Consider the following 9,080-nt stretch of genomic DNA (forward strand, 5'->3'; position numbering starts at 1 on the left):
GTACTAGTGCCCAAACCTGATGGTACCACAAGATTCTGTAATGACTTTCAACAACTGAGTGAAGTATCCCAATTTGATGCATACCCATACCATGCATCAACAAACTGGTTGACCAACTGGGTACTGCCCAATTCCTGACTATCCTGGATTTAACAAAAGGGTATTGGCAGATTCCCCCGACCAAAGAAGCTAAAGAGAAGACAGTGTTCTCCACCCTGGAGGGGCTATTCTAGTACACCATCCTCCCTTTTGGGCTACATGGTCGCCTTCCAGTGCCTCATGGATAAGCTACTGCACTCCGATAATAGTTATACAGTCACATACCTAGATGATGTAATCATCCATACACCATCTACTTGGAGAAAGTTGAGGCAGTACTGCGCACCTTAAGGCGGGCTGGCCTCACCGCTAGTTCCGCTAAATGCACCACAGGGCTAGCAGAGACTAAGTACCTGAGTATATTGTAGGAAGGGGCCTAGTGAAACCCCAAATGAATAAGCTACAGACGACTGCTGCAGAGAAGCATGTGGATCGGACACAGACTTCTCTTAGGGGAGAGTCTGATGATAGGGAATCTCCAGGTTATAGTCAGGAACAGAGGACGGAAGAGGATAATGTAAGGGTCGGATCAGATAATAAACAGTCACATAAAAAAGAATCTGGCACATCAGAAAAGGGCAGGCAAATAAATAGGGACAAGTTTTTAAAGTGCTTGTACACAAATGTTAGAAGTCTAAATAATAAGATGGGTGAACTAGAGTGCCTTGTGATAAAGGAGGATATTGATATAATAGGCATCACAGAAACCTGGTGGACTGAGAGCAATCAATGGGACACAATCATTCTGGGGTACAAAATATATCGGAAGGACAGAACAGGTCGTGCAGGGGGAGGAGTGGCACTATATGTGAAAGAAAACGTAGATTCAAATGAAGTAAAAATCTTAAGCGACTTCACAGGTTCCATAGAATCGCTATGGATAGAAATTTCATGCTCTAATAAAAAATATAACATTAGGGATCTATTATTGACCACCTGACCAGGACAGTAATAGTGATGATGAAATGCTAAGGGAAATTAGAGATGCTATCAAAATTAAGAACCAATAATAGTGGGGGATTTCAATTATCCCCATATTGACTGGGAACATTTCACTTTGGGATGAAATGCAGAGATAAAATTTCTCGATACTTTAAATGACTGCTTCATGGAGCAGCTGATACGGGAACCCACAAGGGGAGAGGCAACTCTAGATTTAATCCTGAGTGGAGCACAGGAGCTGGTCCAAGAGGTAACTATAGCAGGACAGCTTGGAAATAGTAACCATAATACAATAGCATTCAACATTGCTCTGGGGGGAAGAACACCTCAACAGCCCAACACTGTGGCATTTAATTTCAAAAGAGGGAACTATACAAAAATGAGGGGGTTAGTTAAACAAAAGTTAAAAGGTACAGTGACTAAAGTGAAATCCCTGCAAGTTGCATGGGCCCTCTTTAAAGACGCCATAATAGAGGCCCAACTTCAATGTATACCCCAAATTAAGAAACACACTAAAAGAACTAAAAAAGAGCCACCGTGGCTTAACAACCATGTAAAAGAAGCAGTAAGAGATAAAAAGACTTCCTTTAAAAAGTGAAAGTCAAATCCTAGTGAGGCAAATAGAAAGGAGCACAAACATTGCCAGCTTAAGTGCAAGAGTGTAATAAGAAAAGCCAAACAGGAGTTTGAAGAACGGCTAGCCAAAAACTCCAAAGGTAATAAAATGTTTAAGTACATCGAAGCAGGAAGCCTGCTAAACAATCAGTGGAGCCCCTTGATGATCGAAATATAAAAGGAGCGCTTAAAGACAATAAAGTCATTGCGGAGAAACTAAATAGATTCTTTGCTTCAGTCTTCACGGCTGAGGATGTTAGGGAGATTCCCAAACCTGAGCCGACTTTTGTAGGTGACAAATCTGAGGAAGTCACAGATTGAAGTGTCATTAGAGGAGGTTTTGGAATTAATTGATAAACTCAACATTAACAAGTCACCGGGACCAGATGGCATTCACCCAAGAGTTCTGAAAGAACTCAAATGTGAACTTGCGGAACTATTAACTAAGGTTTGTAACCTGTCCTTTAAATCGGCTTCAGTACCCAATGACTGGAAGTTAGCTAACGTAATGCCAATATTTAAAAAGGGCTCTAGAGGTGATCCCGGCAATTACAGACCGGTAAGTCTAACATCAGTACCGGGCAAATTAGTCGAAACAATAGTTAAGAATAAAATTGTCAGACACATAGAAAAACATAAAATGTTGAGCAATAGTCAACATGGTTTCTGTAAAGGGAAATCGTGTCTTACTAATCTAATAGAGTTCTTTGAATGGGTCAACAAACATGTGGACAAGGGGGATCCAGTGGACATAGTGTACTTAGATTTCCAGAAAGCCTTTGACAAGGTCTCTCACCAAAGGCTCTTATGTAAGTTAAGCTGTCATGAGATAAAAGGGAAGGTCCTTTCATGAACTGGTTAAAAGACAGGGAACAAAGGGTAGGAATTAATGGTAAATTCTCAGAATGGAGAGGGGTAACTAGTGGTGTTCCCCAAGGGTCAGTCCTGGGACCAATCCTATTCAATTTATTCATAAATGATCTGGAGAAATGGGTAAACAGTGAGGTGACAAAGTTTGCAGAAGATACTAAACTACTCAAGATAGTTAAGACCAAAGCAGATTGTGAAGAACTTCAAAAAAATCTCACAAAACTAAGTGATTGGGCAACAAAATGGTAAACGTAATTTAATGTGGATAAATGTAAAGTAATGCACATCGGAAAAAATAACCCCAACTATACATACAATATGATGGGGGCTAATTTAGCTACAACAAGTCAGGAAAAAGATCTTGGCGTCATAGTGGATAGTTCTCTGAAGATGTCCACGCAGTGCACAGAGGCGGTCAAAAAAGCAAACAAGATGTTAGGAATCATTAAAAAGGGGATAGAGAATAAGACTGAGACTATATTATTGCCCTTGTATAAATCCATGGTACGCCCACATCTCGAATACTGTGTACAGATGTGGTCTCCTCACTTCAAAAAAGATATTCTAGCACTAGAAAAGGTTCAGAAAAGGGCAACTAAAATGATTAGGGGTTTGGAGAGGGTCCCATACGAGGAAAGATTAAAGAGGGTAGGCCTCTTCAGCTTGGAAAAGAGGAGACTAAGTGGGGATATGATAGAGGTATATAAAATCATGAGTGATGTGGAGAAAGTGGATAGGGAAAAGTTATTTACTTATTCCCATAATACAGGAACTAGGGGTCACCAAATGAAATTAATAGGTAGCAGGTTTAAAACAAATAAAAGGAAGTTCTTCTTCACACAGCGCACAGTCAACTTGTGGAACTCCTTACCTGAGGAGGTTGTAAAGGCTGGGACTATAACAATGTTTAAAAGGGAACTGGATAAATTCATGGTGGCTAAGTCCATAAATGGCTATTAGCCAGGAAGGATAAAGAATGGTATCTCTAGCCTCTGTTTGTCAGAGGGTGGAGATGGATGGCAGGAGAGAGATCACTTGATCATTGCCTGTTAGCTTCACTCCCTCTGGGGCACCTGGCATTGTCCACTGTTGGTAGACAGATACTGGGTTAGATGGACCTTTGGTCTGACCCAGTACGGCCGTTCTTATGTTCTGATTCAAAATTGGTCCCAGCCAACCCAGAAGAAGCAGGTCTGCACATTCCTGGGCATCTAGTAGGGTATTACCAATGTTTTATTCCCCACTTCATCACTAGGGCAAGTCCCTTAATGGATCTGGAAAAAGCCTGAGGTCCAGACATAGTGAAGAGAACTGACGCAGCAGAGGGGGCATTCACAGACCTTTGGACAGCCCTCTGTAATGACCCCATACTCATAGCCCTAGACTTTACCAAGGAATTTATTTTACAGATGCTTTTGAGGTGGGGTTGGGGGCTGTTCTGTCACAAATGGTTGGAGAAGAGGAACACCCAATCCTCTACCTAAGCAGAAAGCTTCTCCCAGGAAAACAGAAATATGCAGTAGTCAAGAGAGAATGACTTGCTGTCAAATGGGCCATGGAGACACTGTGTTATTACCTCTTAGGGTGGTGATCTACTCTTGTGGCGGACCATGCACCCCTCCAATGGATGCAGCAGAATAAGGAAAAGAATGAAAGGGTCACCAGGTGGTTCTTATCCCTACAACCATTCCAATTTTGCATACGGCACAGGGTTGGAACCCACCGTGGCAATGCTGATGGCCTATCACAAGTACACTGACTGGTGTCCCAAGTTGCTCAGCTCCCTGGTATTGAGCAGAGGGTGGGGGATATGTGATGGGACAAGGCTAGATGGCTATAGGAAAGTAGTGACAAACAGGTATGTTAGCCCCAGGCTAAACAAATTCCTGTTACCATGGTAACCAAATGGCAGTTGCTCCAGGTTAATCAAGACACCTGGGGCCAATTAAGATCCTTCTAGAAAGCAGTGGAGACAGCTAGGTTGATTGGGACACCTGAAGTCAATCAAGGGCTAGCTGGAACTAGTAAAAAGCCTCCCAGTTAGTGAGTTATGCGCGCGTGTCAGGAGCTGTAGGAGGAAGCTGCACTGCTGGAGAAACTGGACAGTACAAACCCTATCAGGCACAAGGAAGGAGGCCCTGAGATAAGGATGAAGTAGGTGTTGTGGAAATGGGGGGCTGCTGTGGGAAAGAGGTCCAGGGAATTGCACTTGTCCTGTTTCAAAAAGTCAGCTACCAATAGGTGATATTATTATGGTTCCTGGGCTGGAACCCGGAGTAGAAGGCAGGCCTGGGCTTCCCTCCGCCCCTTTCTCTCCCACTCTCCATGATGAATCTCAGAGACTGTGAGACAACAGAGACTGTGCAAGGGAGAGTTGCTTCTTCCCACCTCCCTTGTGGGCTTATGATGAAAATGGCTCAGTAGGATGTGACCTTTGCTTCTAGAGAGAGAAGGGCTACATGGAGGGTCACAGTGAGCCACTGAGGCTACTGTAATCCACCTGGAAGCATGGGACCCACTGAGACAACGTCGGAGCTTTGTCACAATGCTTACAAATAAAGCTTTTTATTTTATTAAGAAATGTTATTGCTATCACTGCATTCTATCATATAATGTATGTTTCTAATAATAAAGGTAAACATATAATCAGGGACAACTGGGAATTTGTATGCAAACAATATTTCTTAATATAGTTATCTGCATCAATCACTTCCTTACATCAATCCATACTGTGAATCAACTGCCCTCTCCCTCCGTTTGACAAGCAATCAGATCATTCAGAAGTCAACCTCACCACCACCCTAAGCACTGAAACCTCACACAAGCATCAACACCCCTGCCCCAAGCACATTCATGGAGGTACTATTTTCCCTCTTCCGCTGGCCCATACAAGTCCATTATGTGGAAGCACAAAGTCTCCCTGATTCCTGTTGCCTCGGTGCATCCAGCTCCAGCTGTGGGAGAGGCACTTTCTGGCACAGTAATAGGGGCACTCCCTGGCTGAGTGTACTAGTTCAGTAGCCCTCACTGTCATAATTCTGTTCAGGGGGAAATGGCTCACCTTTGGCTCCACAAAAATTGCGAAGAGCACAGCAAGCACAGTAATGCTTACAGCACTGATGACTTTAGCATCCAAAGGGATCTGTAGATTTCAGTCTGCCAACTGCACCTTCAACAACCATTCTGCACCTGCTGAAAGTGTAATTAAGCCTTCTTTTACCAAGGCCCCTGAGATCAGGGTATGATTTCATAAGCCAAGGGGGGCACATAGAGTCCCTCACAGTAATGTCGGGGACAGTAACTCCATTTATGACATTATCATTGGGTGGGAATAGTGTCCCAGCTTGTCCATGAATGCAGACTCCCAGTCGGCAGAAAACTCTGGCATCATGAACTTTTCCAATGCAGCCCACATTGGCATTCATAAATCAGCATCTTTGGTCCACAAGGGCTGGCATAACCATAGAGTGGTACCCTTTGTAGTTTATGTACTCACATTCTCCTTGAGGAGGGCAAACTATGGGCACATGAGTCCTATCAATACCTCTGGTGCAGTTTAGAAACCCCATTCTCTCAAAACCAATAGTTACTTTAGGAACATCTTTTATGCCCGCCATTTTGGGGTAAATCACACGCCTGATTGCCTCAGAAACCTCTGCCAACACTCTTCCCAGAGGTGACTTTCCAGCACCAGACTGGTTGGCAACGGACCTATCGAAGCCTTGGGCAGCCATCTTCCAGATCATTACAGCAACCTGCTTCTGGACTGGCATGGCTGTCTTCAAGTGTGTGTCTTTACACTGGAGGATCAGGGTAAACTGCACAAAAGCTCCAAAAATGTAGCTTTCTTCATGCAAAAGTTCTGCACCCACTGCTTGTCATCCCAGGTCTGCGAGAAGATATGGTTCCACAATCTGTGCTTGTGGCCCTGCTCTAGAAGCATTGGTCTACGTAGGAGGCACAAGTGGCTACAGAGAGTGTCATGAACAGCATCAGCCAGTTTGGGTCTTCCATGTTTGTGTCCTCCTGGTTCATCATTGACTCTGTCAGATGCATTTGGTGGGTCAGAAAATGCCATTGAAATGTCCACCAGCATTTCACAGAAACTCTGTCGGTTTCCTGAAACGGGAGTGAACATGCAAGCGAGAGAACTTCTTCATATGGCCCCTTGTCCATATTGCTGGGTTTGCTAGCTGTGAGTGTGCAAACCAAAATGATGGCTTGTGAGGATGTGTTGTATGGCCTGATTTAGGGTGTTAATAATATTAATTTGGATAGTATGGGTTTTAGGCTAGCCAATGTATGATCAGAAGATAAAAGTTCTTGTCCTGAATCAGGCTACACAGAATTTATGAAGGACCCTTGGGGGTAGGACAGGAAGCTCACACTGAGATAAATATAGCCGTAAAGACTTTTTATTAAAATACATGAAATAGTAATTAAATGGTAAAATAATCAAAGTTACAAAGTTACTGTCATAACTATAAAGGGAAGGGAACAGCCGTCCTGTGTACAATACTTTAAAATCCCTCATGGCCACAGACACCAAAATCCTTTTACCTGTAAAGGTTAAGAAGCTCAGGTAACCTGGCTGACACCTGACCCAAGGGACCAATAAGGGGCCAAGATACTTTCAAATCTTGGTGGGGGAACATCTTTTGTTTGTGCTTTTTATTTTGGGGGTTGTTCGCTCTTGGAACTAAGAGGGACCACACATGAATCCAGGCTCTTCAAATCTTTCTGAACCAGTCTTTCATATTTCAAGCTTGTAAGTAACAGCCAGGCAAGGAATGTTAGTTTTATTTTTGTTTTCTCAACTTGTAAATGTTCCTTTTAGCTGAGGGGATTTTACCTCTGTTTGCTGTAACTTTGAACCTAAGGCTAGAGGGGGTTTCTCTGGGCTCTTTGAATCTGATTACCCTGTAAAGTATTTTCCATCCTGATTTTACAGAGATGATTTTTACCTTTCTTACCTTAATTAAAAGCCTTCTTTTTAAGAACCTGATTGATTTTTCCTTGTTTTAAGATCCAAGGGGATTGGATCTGGACTCACCAGGAATTGGTGGGGGAAAGGACGGGGGATGGTTAAATTCTCCTTGTGTTAAGATCCAAGGGGTTGGATCAGTGTTCACCAGGAACTTGGTGAAGAAGTCTCTCAAGGCTACCCAGGGAGGGGAAGATTTTGGGGGGAAAGAGGGTGTTTCAGACACTGAGAAACCTGGATGGTGGCAGTGAAACCAGATCTAAGCTGGTAGTTAAGCTTAGAAGTGTTTATGCAGGTCCCCACATCTGTACCCTAAAGTTCAGAGTGGGGGAGGAACCTTGACATGGTGGCAGAGCGGTGGGATCATTTTAAACCAAAAGCCAGTAGGATTTTTTTCTCCTTTCTAGCTGCTTAGAAAGCAGCCTGAAGGCAGAGGTGTTCAGTTTTTCAACAAGAGTCTTTGTTAAGAGAAGGCTTCAAGCTGTGAGTAAGCAGCCAGCAAAAGGAATTTACAAGCTGAATTGTTTTTTCTTTCTTTCTTTCTACCTCTCGGGTATAGCTAGTTAGAAAGTCTCTGTTAACCCAAGCAGCCCTGAGCTGAGTGCATCCCAGTTTCAGTGAACTGCAGAGGGGCGTGTCCCAGCACAAGAAAGCAGGAAAATGAGCACCAGTGACGCCGCTAATAAACTAGAGTTGGCCAGACTGGAAGCAACAGAGAAAGAAAACAAACATAAGAGACGGATATAACTAAAACAACTAGAAATTAATGCAGAAATAACCAGGGAAGAAATTGCCCACAAGAGAGCTATGGAGGTGAAACAAAAAGAGATGGAGCCAAAAGAAAGAGATGGAGGAGAGGGAAAGAGAGAGAAAGCATGAACTGGAATTAGCACGGGCTAAGCAGGATGTACCTGACAACCCCAACAATCCTTCTCCACGTACTGCTTCCCATCTCAGAAAATTTCCCACCTACAAGGCAGGTGATGATACTGAGGCCTTCTTAGAAAATTTTGAAAGGGCTTGCCTTGGGTACAGCATCTCTACAGACCAGTACATGGTAGAGCTGAGGCCACAGCTCAGTGAACCCTTAGCAGAGGTAGCGGCTGAAATGCTTAAGGAACACATGAACAATTATAAACTTTTTCAAAACAAGGCCAGAATCAGAATGGGGCTAACACCTGAGCATGCCAGTCTGCGGTTCAGAGCCCTAAGGTGGAAACCAGATGTGTCATTTACCCGACATGCCTACCACATTGGAAAGAATTAGGATGCCTGGATATCAGGAGCAAGTGCTGAATCTCTGGAAAAGCTGTCCTTCCTAATGCAAATGGAGCAGTTCTTAGAGGGTGTTCCTGAGGAAATAGAAAGGTACATCCTAGATGGGAAGCCCAAAACTGTAACCGAGGCAGGGGAGATTGGAGCCAAATGGGTGGAAGTGGCAGAAAAGAAAAAAACTACTAGCAGTTGGAGTGAATATCAGAGGGAGCAAACTGAAACCAAACCCTATCACCGGGGACAACCCAAGGCCCCACCTACAACCCAAGGAAAGCTCCAGACACCCTATTGTCCC

The sequence above is a fragment of the Gopherus evgoodei genome, chromosome 2 (assembly GCF_007399415.2).
Source record: "Gopherus evgoodei ecotype Sinaloan lineage chromosome 2, rGopEvg1_v1.p, whole genome shotgun sequence".
NCBI lineage: Eukaryota > Metazoa > Chordata > Testudines > Testudinidae > Gopherus > Gopherus evgoodei.